The sequence below is a fragment of the Mus pahari genome, chromosome 2 (assembly GCF_900095145.1).
Source record: "Mus pahari chromosome 2, PAHARI_EIJ_v1.1, whole genome shotgun sequence".
In the NCBI taxonomy this organism is placed as follows: domain Eukaryota; kingdom Metazoa; phylum Chordata; class Mammalia; order Rodentia; family Muridae; genus Mus; species Mus pahari.
In genome coordinates, this window is record NC_034591.1 from 142,271,892 (window position 1) to 142,293,071 (window position 21,180).

Consider the following 21,180-nt stretch of genomic DNA (forward strand, 5'->3'; position numbering starts at 1 on the left):
CAATCTAATGTTTCTCCCAAGTCCAGATTCATATTTTCCATTTTCTTCTGGATATTTCCATTTGGATATTACAAAGGGCCCCAGAATTTAACATGCCCCTAGCTAAGCACATTTCTTTGTCTTTGTTGGGGAGCAGCCCCCTAGCATCAGGTGGACTTGAAATGGATGAGAAACTTTCCCTCACACAAATCCACTGAGATTTGGGGTCTTGATGGCTAGTGTAGAGTTTTCTCTGCGTTCCATTCTCTAGAGCAAGGGTTCTCAACCTTCGGTGGAGGTGAGATTCAAATGACCCTCTCACTGGGGTTGCCCAAGACCAGTGCCTAAGACAGATGTTTATGTTATGATTCATAATGGTAGCAAAATTACAGTTATGAGGTAGCAACAAAAATGATTTTATGATTAGGGGTCATAACACCATGGGGAGGTATTATAATGGGCTAATAAAGCTTTAGGAAGGCTGCGAACTACTGTTGTAGGGGAATGGGACTGTTTGGATCAGAGTAAAGAGGCTTTCCGAGGCCGGCTTTCACAGAGTCTGGGCTGTCCCTAAACGGCTGTCCGCAGGCTGGAGACCAGAAAGCCAGCTGTTCTGGATAGGAAGCTGGAATCCTGAGAACAGAAGGAACCCAGAATTGCCGCCCCAGACTAAGGCTGAAGGCTTAGGAGCTCTCTAGAGAGTCACTGGTACTGGACCATGTTCAAAGGCTGATGAAGCTGGAGTGTAGTGTCTAGGAGCCAAGGCAGGTACAAAAAGGCTGCTCCAGGAGAATCAGGCTTGGGATGCAAGTGGGCTTCCCCTCCTTCTGGCACCATCCAGGATGGTACCTCCCACATCCGTGTTGAGACTTTCCTGCTGATCCCACAACCCCTGGACGAATAGTCTTGGGAGTACCCTGATAGGTACAAAAGCACACCCTAGCCACCGTCAACGTGTCTCTCAATTCAGTCAAGTTGTAAACACGGTTAAGCATCATAAAGAATATCACTTCCAGTCTTTCCCAAAAGGCAAGAACTATAAAGTGTCCCCCTACCTCAGGAATATAAAGTAAGCTAAGAAAAGCAATAAAGCTAAAACCCAAATGTTCTGCCTTCTGCTTCTAGCCTTCCCTTGAACCTCAGGGTGGGGAGTCTCTTCCGAGCCTGAGTGAGGATGGGAGTAGAAAGTAGGAGTCAGAGGCAGGCAGAGTAGGGTGACCCAGCCACAAGTGACCCAAAGCTGTTGGTGTTATGGACTGGCCTTTTGCCAGCCCAAGACTCTGTGCTCATCTCAGAGGGCTGAGCTCCGCACTCAGACCGGCTTTCTTACCCTTTTGTCCGTATCAGGCCTTTCTCAAAAATAAGTTCATTTTCCAGGCAGGACTGGAAATTGGTCATGAGCCCAAGGCTAGAGAAGAACCTCTAACACTTCCTAGGTGGGGACAAAGCCAACGGACTTCTCCAAGCCTCCCTGCCACTGCGCAGCACATGTCATTATCCTTCAGGGAGACTTCAACATTAAAGGCTTTCCTGAAGGATTCCCCAGAGTCACCATGAACTCCCATCCCTTGTCTTTCCATGGTCTGCCTTTAGCCAGGATCTGTGGCCTCAACTGACTGTTCCCATCCCCATTTTTCATGTCCAGCTTCATCCCATGGAGAATATAAAGCAAATAAGGATATCAAGGATAGTGTTGGGAGTGAGCTACCCCAGAGTTAGTCTTCTGTGTGGGTTCCCAGTACTAGACACATAGTAGGTCTTTATTTTCTGAGTGAATGAGTGAATGAATGAATGAAACTAAGCTCTTACAGTTAGAAATTTGGTGACTGCAGTTGTTGGGGGGGGGCAGTTTCACCAGACTGTGAAGTGCTGAGGTAAGTCTTGAGGACCAGTCAATACTTCTGTCAGTCACTGGGTCTATGCTCCTCCCCTTTTCTTACATGCTGCTCTGAGCTACAGAGCTGCAAGGTTCAGTGTTTTACATGTATGTATGTATGTATGTATGTATGTATGTAGTATGTGTGTGCTTTAATACAAACATCATTTGATGAAGGGTCTGGCTTAGTCCTGGCTTCTTATCCAGTTGGTTTTGTGAGCGTAAACAAGTGGCATGATCTTCTGAGCCTTTCTTTCTTTCTTTCTTTCTTTCTTTCTTTCTTTCTTTCTTTCTTTCTTTCTTTCTTTCTTTCTTCATTCATTCATTCATTTTTTCATTTATTCATTTATTTGTTTATTTTTATTCATTTACTTATTTTACTTATTATTTACTTATTTTGTTTATATGAACGAGTACACTGTTGCTGTCATCAGACACACCAGAAGAAGGCATCAGATCTCATTATAGATGGTTGTTAGCCACCATGTGGTTGCTGGGAATTGAACTCAGGACCTCTCCTGAGCCTTTAGATAGAATGATTTTCAAGATTCCTACAAGGCCCAATAGCTTCAGGATTATCCCAAGGGGACAACCTAACATTATTTACTTGTTATTTTGAATTTTTACCCTAGATTTCTTTCCAGATGGATTTTAAGTTCCATTTCTGATGGGAGAATAGAAAGAGAAGCCTATGCCTGCTATAACAGGAAATTCATTCATAGGACTGGGAACAAGACCCAGATATCCTCTTTACAGTCTTGGAAGGTCTGTCCAGAAAAGGGAAAAAAATGAAGTTATCACTGTCTGTATATGGTGTGACTGTTCACAAGAAAGGAAAGCAAAGTTGTAAGATACAAAATCAACTAAAACAAAACAAACAAACAACCCCCCGATAAACCCAGTTCTGTTCCATAAAATTCATAGTCTTAAAATATAATTCAGCAATCCATAACAGTAGAAATATAAGAATAAGTTCACTTAAGAATCTGAACAATCTATACATGACAACCTATCACTGACCACTGCTATAGAAGACATAAATGAACAGAAGACCACATTCATGGCTTGGAGACAATATTGTTAATAAGAAAATATTGCCCAATGGAATTCAGAGGTAAGCCCTAGAAAGCCTGTAACAATTCTAAAATAGGAAATCTCTCACTAACATTCCTGTGGATTCACAAGGACCCAGGCAAACACAACATAAGAGTAATCACAGACAAACACACACACACACACACACACACACCATCACCAACACCTTTCTGAGAAAACATCAAAGGACATTCCATGAAATTGCTTTTGGCAGTGATTTTTAGCCCTAAAAAGCTTACATGGATCAAAACACATTTTCAAGAGGATGAAAATACAGAGCAGAACCACACTCAGGGCTGGAGAGCCTGCTTGGTGATGAAGAGCTGGCTCGATGACCTATTTGTGCTCTTGCAGAGGACCCAAGCTTGGCTCCTAGCATCTGCATCAGGCAGCTCATAGCTACCTGTAACTTCACCTCTGGGAACCCTTACACCCTCTTCTGTCATCCATAAGGTACCTGCATACAGTCACATATCTAAACACATACTTTAAAATCTTTTTTTAGAAATTTTAAAAAACACACAGAATTGTGGTGGTAATCAGCAAATTATACATCCCATGAAGATTTAATATCTAGAACACCCACCACCCGACAGCAAATGGACAACCCTATCAAACACTTGCCAATGGGCCAGCAAGTTGGCTCAGAGGGTAAAAGCACCAGCCACATAATCTTGACTGTCTGAGTTCAATCTGGAGAAGCCACATAAAGGTGGGAGGAGGGTATGGACTCCACAAAGCTGTCCCCTAACGTCTCTCAGTATGCCACGCACATGCACTGCCTCCAACACCAAATACACAATAATAAATAAAATCAAATAGGGCTTGGCAAAGAGGATGTACAGGTGGTCGATAAACACAGGCAAAGGTGCCCCATGTGGAAGGTGTCATTAAGGAAGACTCTCCAAGTTTACCTCTGGCCAACACATACATGCATACATATGTGCATAGCAAGCACTTCCCCGCTCCTACATGTACCCACACACGCACAACACACAAACGTTTTTAAGTGGTGAAATGGCGAAGATGCATGTTTTGCTGCAATGTTTCAAATTTCTGAAGGAAGCAACTGGAAGTGATAAGGCTATGGTGCCCCACAGAGGCTGGCTTCTTGTCCCCCATCCATCCATCAGTGCAGCCCTCATTTGGCTTGACCAATGCTCTTAGGTGACCCTACCTGTGGACCATTGGAAAGACCAGAGAGTGGGAGAAGGCTAGGTCTCAGCCTCCCTCTGATGCCAGCTGTTCCCTGCATCAGAGAAGGACCTGCAACTCGGCCAGTGGGGACTGGGAACTGTCAGTTAACCCTGGAGCTCTCAGCACAGCTGCCTCAGCTACCTCTGCACTTCTCAAAAAGCAACCATGTCCTGTCAGGGCTCAGACCATACTCGGGGGCCATACATGCTTGTCACCACTCCATCTGTGGCAGCTCCTCTGGTGCCACTTTCTGGCTTTCCTTTGTCCCCTTAGCCTTCATAGCCAAATGACCCAGGCTGAACATCATCCCAGAGCCAAGCCCCACCAGTGCTTCCCAGGGATCTACAGGGCTCTTTATTCTCACGGCCACATTTGTCTCCTAAATTTTGCCCTTACAGAAGTCTTGACTCTCACATCTTGCTCTGTTCCCCACCCCATCAGTGCCCCAGCAGCTGTTTCTCCTCTGGAGTTCAGAGCTGCCCCCACCCCCCACCCTGGAGCATCACTAACACAAGGCTATTGTGCTCACCAGACTTTCCCAAGGGTTGGGATAACTGGCTTGTGGGACAGAGAAGGAAAAAAAAATCTACACATTGAAGGTCAGACACCACTGTTTCTAGAAACTCTTTTGCTTTTTCAAGACATTGAATGGTTTTCACTGGTTATCCCCTACCCTGCCCTGAGTGCTGTAGTCCCTCCAGGCAACTGGGACCCCCCCTCTAAAGGCTCTTGTCCCATGCCCTCTTTTTATGGATCCCAATCCATCATTAACTTTAAGACACCTTGGTTCCTGATAAAATCACTCGGCCTTTAACTTTAGCATCACTCAGAGAACTATTTCCCATTGTGTATCTATAAACCCCTTTGAGGAATGTTTCTTAACTCCAGACATTGCCACTGGGTACAAAGACTGAAGCACAACTCTGAAAGTGTAGGTTCTGTATCTTTAGCTGGGTCAGTTAGGCAGGACTGGGGTTTGTGGCTTCCCGATTTCTGTTGTAATGTATTTGTGAGTTGTAATGAGACTACAGAAAGCAACTCTACGTAGCTGGGGCACACTGAGAGCGTCCAAGGGAGATGGAAGTCATTGGTGACAGTCCCAAGGGTTAGGGACACAGGCATAGACATCCTGGGCCCCAACCTCTGGAGAGTGAACAGAGGGAAAAGAGTGTCACCTGGTGAGAAGTTCACAGCCTGCCAATGCCTGCTGTGTGTAGACTAATGCTGAGTGTAACAAGCATTAGAATGTGGCCAAGCAAGGCAGTGTACACCTGCCATCCCAGCACTGGGGAGGTCTAGGCAACAGAATCTAGAGTTCAAGGCCTGGGGCTGGAGAGATGTCTCAATGCCTAAGAGTGCTTGTTGCTCCTGCACAGGTTCTGTTTAAGTCCCTGCATGACAGTTTACAAGTCTGTAACTCAAGTTCTTGGAGATCCAATGCCCTCTCTGACCTCTATGGGTATCAGACATGCTGTGGGGAATGCATATACATGGAGATGAGCATTCATACACATAAACTTAAATAATAATGATAATAATCATGAGTTCAAATCTAGTCTTCAATACATAGTCTAAGGCCAGCATGAGCTACATGAGGCTCTTTCAAAAAACAAACAGATCTTCAGACAGAGAGGCAAGTATGAGAGGCAGCCTAGGTTGGGTAAGTTGAGGAGAAAGGAAACCTAGCATAAGCATTTTGGAGGGAAACAGTGTTCTTGCTGGGATGAAGGGGAAGTAGAAGCTGTAAAAGCCATTGTCATACCCACTGAGAAGTTCAGATAGTGTGGGGATGTCACTACATGAACACATGGACCAATCAAGTAAGACAGGGAACAAACAGCTTCCGATGCATCTAGAATGGGGAGGAGTGACGAGGTGCCATGGTTTACAGGAGGAGGGACCACACGTTAAATGACGCTGGAGAGATCCGTTGTCTGTTCAAGAGGGAGGACACCTATTCCGTCCTCACATCACACACAGATAAGCAACTACACTCACCCACTTAAGTGTTAAAGGCTGGAGGATGGCTCAGCTGGGAAAGAGTTTGCCACTGACGCATGAACATGTGAGTTGCAGCCCCAGAAACTGGTGGTGTGAACTTGGACTTACAGCACCGAGAAGAAGGAAACTGAAGGCTACCCGGGTCCAATGGTCAGTCAGCCCAGCCTTGTGGGTGAGTGGCAGGCCATGAGTGAAAGAAACTCTTAAAAGACAAGGTGGATGGCATCTTAGGAGAATGCCTAAGGTTGGCCTTTGGCCTTCATGTGCATGTACACACATTGCGGGTACATTCACACACATGAGCATATGTACACACATTTGCTCTTGCTCATATGTGTGTGTTGGGGGGGGGGGTGTAAGCACACCAATACAAAGAAAACTCTAAATCTACAGGGAAGTGTTTCTCAGAGCTGGAAACAGTTTAGCCTGCAGATTGCCTGTCTTGAATGTTCTCAGCACCACACGTACAAAATGCTAATCTTGGAGCTATTGAGGAACTTAAAATGATTTTTTTTTTAAAGGAAATCGGTTCAGTAGTTGAAAATGAATTCACTTGAAAATGTGTGTTTGCCACCAATCAGTAGGAAAAGTGACGTGAATCTTAAGAAAAGTAGAAATAAGACCTGTTAGGCATTCCACACACAGAGATGACCATGCATTCAATCAACTAGAAGACTATGAAATCTGATCAAGGACCTGGAGAGATGAGACAGCTTAGTGATTAACGGTGGCTGGTCTTCCAGAAGACCAAGGTTCAATTCCTAGCACTCATCTATAACCCTAGGCTCAGGGTTTCTGAAACCTTCTTCTGGTATTAGGCATGCATATGGTGCACAGATCAACATGTAGGCAAAATACAGACACATAACTAATAATTAAAATGACTTCATCAAACCAAATATCAAAGTGTAGGACCACACATCTGCCACTTAGGATTCGTAAAATGGTTGCAACCACCCACTTTGAGGATGCTCATGCAACCATCTGTTTTCTGTTCCTGCTGGAAATACTTGAGGCTAGGTCTGTCTAAAGAAAACAATTGTTGGTTTAGTTCAAGACTCAGAAGATAAATTTGCAGACCATGTGGTGTGGGCATCTTCTTCATGCTAATGAAACCCCTTGGCAGCATCAAATGATGGCAGGCGGACTCATGGTGGGAACACGCCTAAGAGAGAAAGTTGGCATGGTGTTACATGAAGCCAGGGTCCGACTTGGGTTTTCCCCTTTTCATTTTGGATTCTTGTTGAGCCAAACTACTGTTTTCCTTTGAAAGTGTCTGGGACAGAGTAGATAGATACTCCTAACTCTGCTGTTAGGATTGTCACTATTTGCTGGGCTCAGTGGCAGACATCAAGAAAGGAAGGCTAGGGTCTAAGTTCTGTCCTTCCTTGAGATGAACAGATGTTATTGGAGGAAATGGAAGATGTGCGGAGAACTCAGTAAGACTTTACAAGTGACTGTTGGAAGAGCAGAACACACCAACAGGGCTGGTGGACTTGGACAGGGAAGTCTCCAAGAGACCAGGAGAAATGACTCGTCTTGAATCCAAAGACCCTGATCTTTTTGAGCCTTCTAAACCAAGGTAGCAAATGTGAGCTGCTAAGTCAGTTCCTGTGGCATTCCCAAGCTGCCATAGGATGGGATATCATGGGATGTGAGGAGACTTGGAGATGGTTGGTTAGTTTGACAAGAGAACTCACATGACCTTCCAGATGTGGATATAGAGGCAAGAAGGTAGCTGAGTGACCTGGAGGGCTCCAGATGCAGCCACCCCTGAGGACAGGGGATGAATCTAAGTAGGTGCACAGACCTTCTAGCCTTAACAAGTTAAACCTGCCCAGGCCAAAGCTACAAAATCTGGAGATGTTTGAGATCTTTCACAGAGTTTAGAAAAAAATCTTCTTAAGAGTGTAGAGGTCAGTTGGCTGATGTGGGTGCACACCTTTAATCCCAGCACTCGGGAGGCAGAAGGAGGCAATTCTCTGAGATGAAGGCCAGCCTAGTCTACAGAGAGGGCTCCCAACACCATAAAAAGAGTATGGTGGCTGAGAGTAGACGGGGCAAAAGAGAAGCGTGAATTAGCCAGAGTCCTTGGGTATCCTGGTTCCTGGCCTTGTCTTTATTAGGGGTCAGCCAGATGATTCCGTAAGCTTGGATTAGTGCCTGTCTCTAGGCACATGGATGGTGGGCCCACTGGATCAGTGATCAGAAACAAAGCCCTCAACATGTCATGGTATATATCATGGTATATTGCTATATCATGGTAATTGTCTGTCTCTTACACATACATTGCAAGATCCGAGTAAAGAGGCAGGTATTCCCTGCTCCCCTGCTCCTCACTTGGCTCAAAGGAAACCCCAAGTGCATTTATGTCTAATGCTTTGAGCCTAGCTTAGCTTCTAAGGACATCTTGGCTTGCACAGTTCTAGACCCCGGTGTTCAGAACTGAGCCTCTATAACTAGTCTGCCTGAAGCAGAAGGCTTTACTGATATCACTGCTCTCCCCAGGATAGACGTGTTTTTTCACCCCTTGATTCTACAGTCTTTGGGCCTCAGAGCTCGAGGACTTGAGAATGAGGAGTGGGATGAGTGCTACCATTGCCAGCACCAGAGTCACAGGCCTCCCATAACCAGCATCAGGGGATCATGTGGCATTAAAAGAAAAAGAAAAAGAAAAAAGGAAAAACAAACAAATAAAATGGCTCTCACAACTGAATTACAATGCAAGGGGGAGATTCCACGGGATTGAATTCTTGACACTTGTACTCAGGGCAATCCCATATCAAACCAAATACAGACTAAACCCTGCATTCTTAGTCTCCGAGATGCTAGTTTTCTCTCCGTGAAATAGGAATTGCTCTGACGACTTTCCTCTTGGCTCGAAGGGGCTGGGACTTCAAGGAGATAGGGAGGTGTGAGCCTTTGAGCACCTCTTCCTCTGTTATCAAAGCATCTTTCGCCCTAGGCTCTTGAAACCTCTTTAAAGCAGCATCATATTTTCATCAACTAAAAATTGCCCAAGAGAGACGTTGTCATTACGCGCCCTTGGTGGGAAGCTGGCATCCATCCCCACATTCCTCCATGATCACAGAGTCTTGTTGGTCCAAAGAGACCACAAAGGGCATCTTTCTTCTGCCTATCTGCGGCAGTGTCTGGTAGCAATTGAAGGCATCTCAGGGGCCTCCTCCTTCTGCTCGGGCCCAGGTGGACTCCCTAAGTGCTGCCATCAACACCCAGGTCCTACAGCTTATTCTGTTTGCCATGCTGACTTTTGACTAAATCTACTGGCCACTGCTGACCCACTGAGAGGACGTTGCTCACTGGCCTACCCACCTCCCTAGTGAGTTAAATGGATAGGGCATGTCCAAAGTTCCTTGAGAAGAAGGGAGACAAGAGAAGACATGTGAAGGAAGGAGAGGACCCCCTCCACCTGCTCACTCACAGCCAAGGTTCACAGAGAGCAGGTACCGCCTGAATTTCCCACAATGTAGAGGAGTCCTTCTCTTTGTCTCTAAGATGTAATTGGAAGTGAAAAGGACTTGGATCCAGCCCTGCCGCTGACTGACTACTTGACCTTGGCCAACGCCTTAACCACCAAGAGCCTCAGTTTCCTTAGCTCTCAATTAGGGATAATGACACCCACTCTGCAAGGCTGCTGTGGTGCATGAGGGTTGACTGGATCAGAGCAGACTCTCAATAAATGGTCATTATAAGACCCATTAAATTGTCTTCCATAAATTCCACAAGCAGCAATTGAACACACACTCTTTATTCATTCATTTGTTCAAACATCCATCTGTCCATAAAACATTTACGAACAGCATTGGGTTGTGCTCAACGGGGGTTCTATAAATAAATAGAAAGCCTGGTTTTCTGGGCTGGGGTGTAGCTCAGTGGGAGACTGTTTACCAGACATACATGAGGCCTCAGATTCCATCCCCAAGACTCCTGTGCTGAAGGAGGCACAAGGTAAATGGGAAACAGTAAAGCAGAGAGGAGTTGGCATATACAATGGAGATGAAGCTTCATAACTCTAGTGCCCTGAGAGTCAAGGGACCTAAGCCAGCAAGGTGGAACACTCCACATCCAGCCCCAGAGGGACTTACTGATGGGTGATCACACAGAGCTTGGATCTTCAAGTGCATTCACAGCTTCATCCTTTCTGCTGTGAAACCATAGGCCTCTCACTTCCATGGACTCTCCTCGCCCAGCTGTGTTCTCTTCTGTACATGGTCTCGCAACCCTTTGTGGCTGACTGAGTTTTAAAGTCGGGGGATAAAATAGAACCCCATAAAATGCAGGGCTCACATCGCCTGCCTTTGGACTGTCAAGATTCTACAGGTAAACTTGAAGCTAAAGGACACCTTGAAGCCTGAAAGGAAGGTGTTCACTGGGGAAGGAGCAACTTCGGGCTAGACTCTGAGAGCTGGCGACAACAGGACTGAAAGTAACCCTACAATTTTTACACGTTCAGGAAATTTAATGATAGGACAGCATTTGGAAGCTGGGAGTGGTGGTTTCTATGTATAATACCAGTGCTTTGGGGGCTGTCAGGAGAACCATTTTAAGTTTCTGGAAAGCCTGAGCTATGTAACAAACTTCAGGTTAGCCAGGGCTATAGCATCAACACAATGACATCACAATAAAGCAACAGCGACTTTATGTGGAGCCATGCTGATCTGGGCTTTACTTAATGGGATAATGCATTATCCAGTGTTCTAGCTTGCCGAGGTCAGAAGAGGGTGCTGCATCCTCTGGAACTTGAATTAAGGATAGTTGTGGTTAAAGCATATCTATAATTTTTTTAAAAATTAGAAAATGATAGTTATAAGCTCCCATGTGTGTGCTAGGAACCGATCGTGGGTCTTCTACAAGAGCAACAAGTGGTTTGAACTGCTGAGCCAACTCTCCAGGCTCTCAGCTTATGTATCCCAGACCCATCAGCCTAGGAATGGTGCTGCCCATAATGAGCTAAGCTCTCCCATATCAGTCATCAATCAAAACAATACTCTATAGACATAACCACATGTCAGTCTAACTGAAGCAACTCTTCACTTATCCCTGGAGACTTCAGGATATATCAAGTTGACAGTAAAAACTAACTAAGCCAGGCAACTTCCTATCACTGTGATCAATACCGGAGACAATAAAGTCACAGAGTAGGGAGATATGGGGTTATGATTTCAGAGTTTCCATGACTGGTGAGGCAGCATATCAAGTAGTTATAAGTGATACAACAAACCTGCTTACCCTAGACAGTCAAGAAATGAAAGATGGAGGTGGGCCTGAAGGGTCCCGAAGCCCTCCAAGGACATACCCCAGGGACTTAAAATCCTTCAACCAGGCCTCACCTCTTAATGGTTCCACCCCCTCCTAACAATGCCTCCCTGGGGAACCAAGTCCCTAACATGGAGGGACTATTATGATAATAAGTACAGCAATCATGGCCTCGGGAAGGTCATGCAGCCTTTCAAATGTCAGTTTCCTCAAGGACAAATTAATGGCGATGACAGTACTGCTTAGTGATGCAGGTGGTAAAGCTGTATGAGGTTAGGGAGGGTTTATGCATGCTTTATAAACTGTAAAAAGCATCCATGCTATGCCTAATTATAAGTCCCATACACCAGAGAGAATCGTATTGTTCATCAACATGACGATGAGCAGAAATCTAGGGGGATACCCACTCAGGACAACCTGAGTAAGACTTTGGCTCATTGTGTGGTTTTCAGTAATTCCTTCAGCTTCTGAGCCTTGGTTTCACCACCTAATGGGATTAATTATGCTTATTTTCTGTGCCATTATTAGACACCAGTGAAATCATATTTCACTCAGACCAATCTTTCAGTTCCTTGAAAGGAAATAAGCAAGAATATTCCAATGCACAGCTTTTTTTTTTTCTTTTTAAAAAAAGACGGGGTTGCTCTATGTAGCTCTGGCTGGCCCTGAACTTGCTATATAGACAAGGCTGGTTGCAAGATCAGCCTGCTTCCGTCTCCTGAGTGCTGGGACCAAAGATGTGCTCCACCACACCTGGCACCAGTGCATTCCTATTCTGATCATTAGAATGTGGAAAGGAGAATTTCTCGGGAGCAAAGGACACTGACAGCCTCTGTCCCACCTGAATAGGACAGTAATATGAGGAATGCAGTGGCAGCAAGTGTGACTGGGTGCAGCACTATGTGAGTCACCACCTGTAGCTGAATGAGTAGCATATGTTAGAAGTTTAACACAAAGCTCTGCACTAGCCTGTCCTCTCGGACCATGTGTTTGGTAGTGTGTGTGCCCCTACAGATGAGGAAAAGTCAACTCACAGGACCCACCCTAAGTACCAGCATGAGGTCCAAAACAAGGCCAAGGATAGAGTCTACTTTTCTCCAACTCAGTCAACTATTGGTCCCTTTTTTTCCAAGACAAGGGCAATTGCTTAGGTGTCTATCAGAGAAGCCAGGAGAGCTGTTACCAGTGAGAGAATCGACTGTCCACTCTTGGGTACTGTGCAGTCATTCATCCATCCATCCATCCATCCATCCATCCATCCATCCATCCATCCATCCATCTTGTGTTGAGAATGGAGCCCAGAGCCTTGTACAATGCTAGCCTAGTGTTCTACCACCAAGCCACGTCTCTAGCCCTCATCACAGCATTTAGATCAAGAAGGCTCAAAGCCACGTTCTCATGGGGAGAGAGCGTTAGCTTCCAACATCCAGAACTCTCACTAACTTTGCCTCTCTCTGTGACAATGCCCTAAATCAGAAAATTGCCTTCTCCGTGTGTTGGGGCTGGGTCCATCAATGGATCTCTTCAAAAGCCTGAGGAGGAAGCCACCGTGGAGCTCACTGGGTGGCTGGGATCTTTGGAATGCCAGGGACAAGTTCAGAAGCACAGATGGTAACCCAGGTGGGAGGGCGCGCCCTCTGTGTTCTCTGGCCCCACACCTCAGGGGAACCGAGAACTGTGCTGCTGAGGTCTGGGGTCCATGTGGATGGGACATGCCTGCAGCCCTAACGCCTCACTCCCCTGTCCTGAAGGCACTGTTCCTGTCCACCCCGCATGGTTCCACAGTCTCCGTCATTAGATGAGTCAACCAACAGGAGTGTAAAAACTAACCCCCCTGGCTAACCCCAGAGCAAAAGCAACGTGTTCAAACATCCTGTCATTACCACCAGTGATAATAAGGGGAATAATGAGCAGGAATTACTTTTATTAAATAAATCAGGCAAGTGCACCTTATAACACGTTCTGGAGCCACGAGGAGGCCCTGTAAGTGTTGAGATGGCGCTGGAGCCGGGGCCGGCCTCCATTAGGAGTCGGTTTCTTTACAATTACTCGTCTGAGCGCAGCAGGTCAGGGCTCATCTCCTAAGTGTATAATAACATAAATGGATTTTTCTGTTTATCAGCTAGGGCTTTGTAAGTATGTGCTTCCTCCCAGTCAACTCCCCATTTTTAATAGATGCATTTTGGAAACAGTGTTGGCATTGTAGCTGGTTAAAAGGCAGTTAACTGTCTTGCTCAGTTTGAGAGAATTAGGACAGTCTGAGCTTATCCTCACATTAGCCCTGTCACCTTCTCTAGGGCCCAGTACAGTGATCTGATGTGCCAGCATGGGGAAGGGGGAGGGTGGGGATGAGGGACTGGGGTGCGGTGTGGTGGTAGGTGGGAGTGTCCAGACACTTTTGAGAGCAGGATGTCTATGATGGTTCCATATACGTTACCTCACCTCCTCATGGGACTGAGATAGTTTTTTAAATGCTAGTAGTAATATACAGGTGGGTGTGTTAGTTACTTGCTGCTATCGCAAAATGCTGGACCAGAGCAACTTGGGAAACCAAGGGTTCATCTTGGCATCTGGCTTAAGAAAAGATATGGTCCACCATGATGGGAAAACATAGCAACAGCAGCATGAGGCCACACTGCATCCACAGCCAGGAAGCAGAGAGCAGACAGGAAGTGGGCCAGGCTGTAAAACCTCAAGGCTGGCCTCCCCAGGGCCCATGGCTTCCAGGGAGGCTTCACCTCCCAACACAGCACAACCTTCAAAAGCGGCACACCCCGCCGGGGTCCTAGGAGTCAAACCCGTGAGCCTATGTGGGCACATTTCACACTCAAACCGGAACACAGGGTGTGTAGCTTCTGAGTGAACTGCATCTGCTACGGCGGAGTTGGGTCTGCACTGGGGGGTTAGGGGTGAGGTTCCGGGCCCCCAGCACTGAAACACAGAGATTTAAAAGAAGTCCACTATTGGAATTCACCCTCTGTGTGTGTCCACACATTAGCAAACACCTTTTTTTTTTTATTAGATATTTTCTTCATTTATAATTCAAATGCTATCCCAAAAGTCCCTTATGCCCTCCCCCGACCCTGCTCACCAACCCACCCACCCCCACTTCCTGGTCCTGGTATTCCCCTGTATTGGGGCATACAATCTTTGCAAGACCAAGGGCCTCTCCTCCCAATGATGGCCGACTAGGCCATATTCTGCTACATATGCAGCTAGAGACATGAGCTCAGGGGTTACTGGTTAGTTCATATTGCTGTTCCTCCTACAGGGTTACAGACCCCTTCAGCTCCTTGGGTACTTTCTCTAGCTCCTCCATTGGGAGCCATGTGTTCCATCCTATAGATGACTCTGAGCCTCCACTTCTGTATTTGCCAGGCACTGGCATAGCCTCACATTAGCAAACACCTTATTAGTGAGCTATAGTTTCCTCAGTATTCTGAGCCACATTTGACTTGATGAAGTGTCACATTTGACCTTCATTATTTTTGTGTATTTGACCTATGTATTCATGCCTTCCTTCTACTTCCCTTTATATCTCAATAGTTTTTTTTTTTTTTTTTTTNTNTTTTTGTTTTTTTAAGACAGGATTTCTCTGTATTGCATTGGCTGTCCTGGAACTCCCTTTGTAGACCCGGCTAGCCTTGAACTCAGAGATCTTCCTATATCTGCCTCCCAAGTGCTGGGATCAAAGAAATGTGCCACTACCACCACTGCCACCTGGTAACACTAGTTTTCTTGGTATGTTCTTTAGTTTTAAAACAACTATTTGAAAGATAAGCACCATTAGGAAAGACAGGCCCCAGGTTTCCCTGTTAGAACCTAAGTGAGCCCTGCCCTATCCCATGGCTTCTGCTTCTCAGTGCACATTCTCCTCCTGTGGCTTAGCTCTTGACAATTAAAAGCTCTTGGGCTCACCAAGGAAATCAGAATGGAAGTGACTCTAGCTCTGTGCCTTTCCAATCAACCATGGAAATGGCAGAGTAGATAGAACAGGGTGTGAGGACAGGACCATGCCAGGAAGAAAGTAATCCAAAGTGGGTCCCTCGGAAACTCACCATGGACAAACAGGGATGCTTGGCGGGAGGAGCCAGGGAGAAGGCCAGGGGTGGACCCTTGGATATTGCTATTTATTTATCTCTGTTTTTGGGGACAGGATGAGGGGCTGGGCATAGAGCTATATCACAGTAGGGTCTAAGTCAACTGCCATGCTAGATGTAATTCTACTGACTGTGAGCAATGAAAAGGTAATTACAGATCCAATTAAAATCCATATAATTAAATTAATAAACAGTAATCAGCAATTTTGGATTAAGCAAATTCAGTCTTGGGGAGGGGTCTGTTCTATTATTGACCTTTTTAGTGACGCACATCCAGGACAATAATAAGAGGCAGACTGAGTCAGTTCCACTAAGGTTTAAGCTCTCTGTAGGAGGTGACCACACCCTACCCCTTGAGTATCTCCCAGCAAGCAGGTGCTCCCTGGGAAACCCCCTGTGGAAGGAGCCAGGAAGGCAAGCATGATCTTGTTACAGGATTTAGTCACCAGAGGGAGAGGTACACTCTCAAGGCCTTGGCCTGGTACTGGCCACAGGGTCCTCTCTCACTGAGGCCCGAGTCTGCAAGGCTGAGGTAGTGAGAATAGAAAGGGACATCGATGTAGTAGTTCTGAAACTTGAGGGTCTTTAAACAGAACATCTTGCAAGGAGAAGAGCAGCTCCATCCCCTTCCTATAGAATGTCATGTGACACGGGACCTTTGGGGGTGGGAATGATGAGCCCCAGGTACCAGACCAAAGGAGTGACCCAAGGGAATGACTAGGCTCATGTACTGGAATCATTCTAATAACAGGAAGCCAGTTAGTGTTTTGTTAATTGTTTTTAATGTGTGTGTGTGTGTATGAAAGCATGTGTTCATTTGTTAGTACCTGCCTATGTGGTATGTGTAGTGTGTATGTAGTACATGTGCAAGTGTGAGAGCATGTTTGACTGCTTTAGTATCTGTGTGTGTATGCACACATGCATGTGCAAGAGCACAAGGCAGGAAGATCAGGAGATCTATGTTCAAGCCATCCTGGGATACTTGAGACCCTGTGTTAAAAATAAACAAGGGCAGATGGGGATGGCACGCCTCTAGTATAACTTTTGGGAGACCGAATGGAGTGGGTACCAGTGAAACTTCTTAACTTCATACAAGAATGTGCACACACTCATAGGCAAGCACACACTAAATAACTGTTAAAAAATTAAAAACCTACCAATTAAACAAACAGAAACAACCAAATGCCCCTAAGATTTAATACATAAAGTGGCTGCCTCTTTCCCCCGACAAACTCCTCCCTTCTGCCCTAGCAGTGTTGTGGGTCTCAGGAAACCTCTGACCCTGAGTCTAGCTCGAATGCCAATTTTAAGTTTTAAATTTTGTTCTTCTTTTATTTTATTATTATTAATTTTTGCATTGAAAATATCTCTAAACCAAATGCTCTGGCTGTGATGGTGGCCCTTATTACCTGCTTAACCTTTAGTGGTGGTATCTCTTAGAGGGAGGAGTCTTGAAGATCAGAAAACTTGAGGTCTGGCAGCAGGTGGTCCCAGGATGGTATCCCCTGTGGCTTTACCAGATGTCAATATATGATTGATATCCTGTGTCTCTTTGAACCAGATGTTCCTCAAACTACATGGGTAAAGGGTTCAGCTATGAAAGACTTTCAACACTGATTGTGTAAGATAATTGGAATTCATTTGCTTTGCACAGATTCTTGCTAGTTTGTGGCATTCAAAAGGACACCAAGGTGAGACACCCTGTGGAATATAACCCACCAGCTGGCATCCTTGGGGTAGAGTGGCCTACTTCCCACAGAAATGCAGGGAGTAGACAGCCAAGGAAAGCAGGACCCAGGCAGTCCTTGTGTGGAAGCTCAGTCAGGCAGGCAGGTGACTTCCCCTGTCTGGCCCTCAGTGCTCTCATCCGGGAAGTAGAAAGATGAACCGTGGAGTAGTGTGAATTAAATTCACATCTCTACCAAGCCTGGACTCCCCTTTCTGCTGTGCTAGCAACTGGCTCCAGTTAGGATTGAGAGTAGATAAGCATGTCTTTTTAGTTATCAAACTACCCTTTCAACTTTAATCCCACTGTTCCAGATGAAGTGTCTCCACCAGACCTCTCTGAGTTGTTTTTAGGAAAACAGACACCTAACTATGGTACTGCCTTGGAATCCAAGGGTCTTCCAACCAAGGAAATACATGGAGGGTTCAATACATCTTGGCTCTTGCTGTCTCAGGCTCTTGCAGAAGAAAGTTATGAAGAATGCCTGATGGAACCTGGAACACAGATTATCACCTACTTTACGAGTGAAACTGCCTAGTGGCATGTGAGGCAGGACCAGGGCTGTTACTACAGTGAACTTCCACTTACCCATACTGATTGCTATATAGAAGCAAGATGTCCTCAGAGATATGGGCTCCTGTTATATTAATGGATTTACAAAACTGCTATTTCCCTAAACACTGACTTATAATAGTGATGAAAGCCATGGGTTTAGATCTGTGATCAGGGACACAGAAGTTTTGGGATATGTAAGAGTCTCATTTCTCTTGAGGCAGGCAGTAGATCTCCCTTCAGCTACTTTCTTCAAGGTCATGTTTAAGTGTCCATGTACTTCCTAAGCACTCTCTTGAAAGGTGTGATATAAGATTGGTGAGTAGAAGAATGGTTAGTACTGAGGACAGAGCCAAGATCAGATGTGGTAGCAGCAATGAGGTTGAGCAGTTGGCTTATTTGTAGGCACTCTACAGACAGGTTAAATTTCTAAATTCCAGTATGGCACATTCTCAGACTTGGTTGCCACTCAATGAAATATCTATACCTTCCATGATTCATGAGTAAGATCTGGAAGGGAAAGAACAATGTCTTCCCTAAGAGATTCCCTGGGCAGGCCCTTGGTGTTTGGCTTTAGAGATTATTTTAATCTGTGTCTGTCATCCACATTGGTTGTCACTCTTGTGTTTTGCACTGGTGGTTCTCACTCCTGGAGGTAGCCCGAGACTCACCTCCTGCTGTATTTATTTGTTTAAGATAAACTTATATAAGCAGTATGGGAGAAGGTGACAGGAAAATGCCCTGGAGAGACTCAAGGGAAAGCAGTTACTTTTTTTGTGGGCACTGGATTCACCTGACAGAAATCTTTCCTTCCTCATTCCACCTTTTAGGTGAAGGGAGGGGGAAGCTTTTGTGTATGTTGGTATAAGAAAAACAATGCTTCCTCCTAAAGAAAGAGCAAGGGTTACTTGAGGCAGCCCAGACGGAGGTCTTGTAAACAGCCCAGAGGCAGAAAGATGGGGTTGATAGATACACAGGCCCAAACCCCTACCCCCCTCTCTCTCCTCCTCTGCCCCATACTGACACCAGTCTATATCCTCTGCCATGATTTAAGGTTCATGCAGTGGTGAGAACCTTTCAAAGGAGATTCAACCCCAGGACCCCTTCCATCACAGAGGTGAGGCACTGTCTAAACAATGTCACTTGAAAGATGGGTCTCTGCTCTCTGTGAGGGAATGCTCAGCAGCCCCCTCTTTGTAAAGGGTTCAAGAAATCCCTTTAATCTTTGTTTCTTTTAAGCAGTTCTAAGGGGACTTCTCTGGTGAAAACACACTGCTGCCTGCCTCTTATACATGTGCAGAGAGAAGGGCCACCCTTCTTCCCCTCTCCCAATTGGGCATTCTTGCAGATAGCTGCTCACCTACTCTTTTATGATATGGAACAGTGTAAGCTGGGCTGAGAACACCACTGTTCATGCATTTAACTCCTACAGGAGAAAAGGCAGGCAGATCTCTGAGCATGTAGGCATATTGTACAGAATTAAAGGACAGCCAGGCAGAGGACCAGTTTTTTATGTTAGACACAATTCAGGTGCTACTTTTATTCTTAAAATGGTGTGTGTGTGCGCATAACTGAAGTGTCCTGGAAAAGCTATGCCCAAGTTGAGGATTCTGTAGACTGATTAGAACTTTACGACTGGAGTGAGTGGAAATGATACAGATCAGAAGCCAAGATTGTAGAGAGCTGTTTTTAGCCTCCTTTATAACCTGACCTTTTGACTATGTACTAGAGTGCACTATTTAAATAAGTTATTAACAGACCTATTGCTCCCATTAGCCAGACCCCCTAATGTCCCTAGAGTGTGTGGTGAATGTATTGACTGTCTTTGCTCTTTGACTATGAACAGGCCAAGTCTGTTTGGAATGTGTCACTTGGAGCAACTTGCTCCTAGGACATAGTTACACATATCTGGCTCTGACCACTTTCTCTCTTATTTCTCTTGCAGTGAGAACTGTGCTGTTGCATCCTCAGGCAAATGATTTCTTCTGTAAATGTCTTCTCGGCATGTCTATGAAGAGACATCCTCAGAGCCAAACTGCCTTCATCGTCATCACATCTGTTTGCAAGAGACAGTCATAGCTGACGATGTTGACTGTGACCTACTTTTATATAAGGGGCACAGAGCATCATGGGACTTTCATGTGAGTATCCAGACACCCCCCCCAAGCCAGCTGTTTGAAATTCTAATTGTACAAAGCCTCAAGGAGTCTGTGATGGCTAATCTTGGTTGTCAACTTGAATATATCTAGAATCAACTAAATCCCAAGCAGCTAGGGGTTGAGAAAATTTCATGATCGAATCATATGAGGTCAGAAGACTCACTCTAAATCTGGGCTACACCTTCTGGTGGCATCCCACATAAAAAGGACACGGAACAAGGAAAGTTTTGCTTTTTGCCTGCTTGTCTTCACTCTCGGTGGCAAGTTCATCTAGTCTGCTGCTGTGGCATTCTTTCACTGGTGTTAGAACCTACTCCTTCATGACTGAAGACTAGCCAGGTGGGCTGAATACTACTAAATTCATGGCCTTTTTTTTTTTTTTTTTTTTTTTGAGCGAGAGATAATTCACTGTTGGACTAGACAGAAGACAGCCTGTTAGCCACTCTTATAAATTACCTTTAATATAATATTCTTTCTATCAGTTCTGTTTCTTTAGAGATCCCTGATTAATACAGAGAGGCTGGAGTATATAGATGGGAAAAGGACTAGAGCAGGGAGCTCCATCTATGCAACCTCAGGGAAGATATCAACCATTCTGGGTACAGATCATCCAGTGTGGCCTTCAGGCTACCTATGCGACTCCCTGTAACACCTCACCCATTGCCATGTAATAAGTCTAATAAAGTCATTGGTTTCCAGGATGAACTTGGGTGGAATCTATTTTGGTTTGGGTTGAGGATTTCAGGGAAGGGGTAGATGTTGTTTACAGCCAGTCCTCAGGGAAGGAATTTTAGCACCATGTATGTAATGTGTCTGGAACATTATACACTATAAACAAATGGTAATTACAGCAATTTTGATTGAAGTTGTTCACCACCCATTTCTCAACAGGTCATTATCGTACACGTGCTCCTAATTCAATTGGATAGTTAGAACACAAGTGTTGAAATCTAGGAAGTATTTATAACAAGACGAAGATTAACAGGCAGCACTCCATAGTTGGAACTTAAAATGAATGACAGTGTCAACCACTTCTCCTGTTGCTGTGATCAAACACAAGACAGAAGCAATTTAAAGGAAGAAAGGTTTATTCTGACTCATGGTTCAGGGAATATAGTCCATGATGGTGGAATTTGTGATTACAAGAGTGTACAGTTGAGCTTCCTTACATCTTGTGATAGAGAAGCAAAAACAACAAAACAAAACAAACAATCCCCA

At 45.2% G+C, this 21,180-nt stretch overlaps 1 long non-coding RNA gene across 1 annotated transcript in view; it reads left to right on the plus strand.

Annotated features, from left to right (window-relative positions):
* Positions 1-19,944, plus strand: part of LOC110315930 — a 62,084-nt gene extending 42,140 nt beyond the window's left edge. The window contains exon 4 of the long non-coding RNA XR_002380235.2: positions 19,749-19,944. This is a non-coding gene — a long non-coding RNA (uncharacterized LOC110315930). The remainder of the gene's footprint in view (positions 1-19,748) is intronic.
* Positions 19,945-21,180: the final 1,236 nt, after the last annotated feature.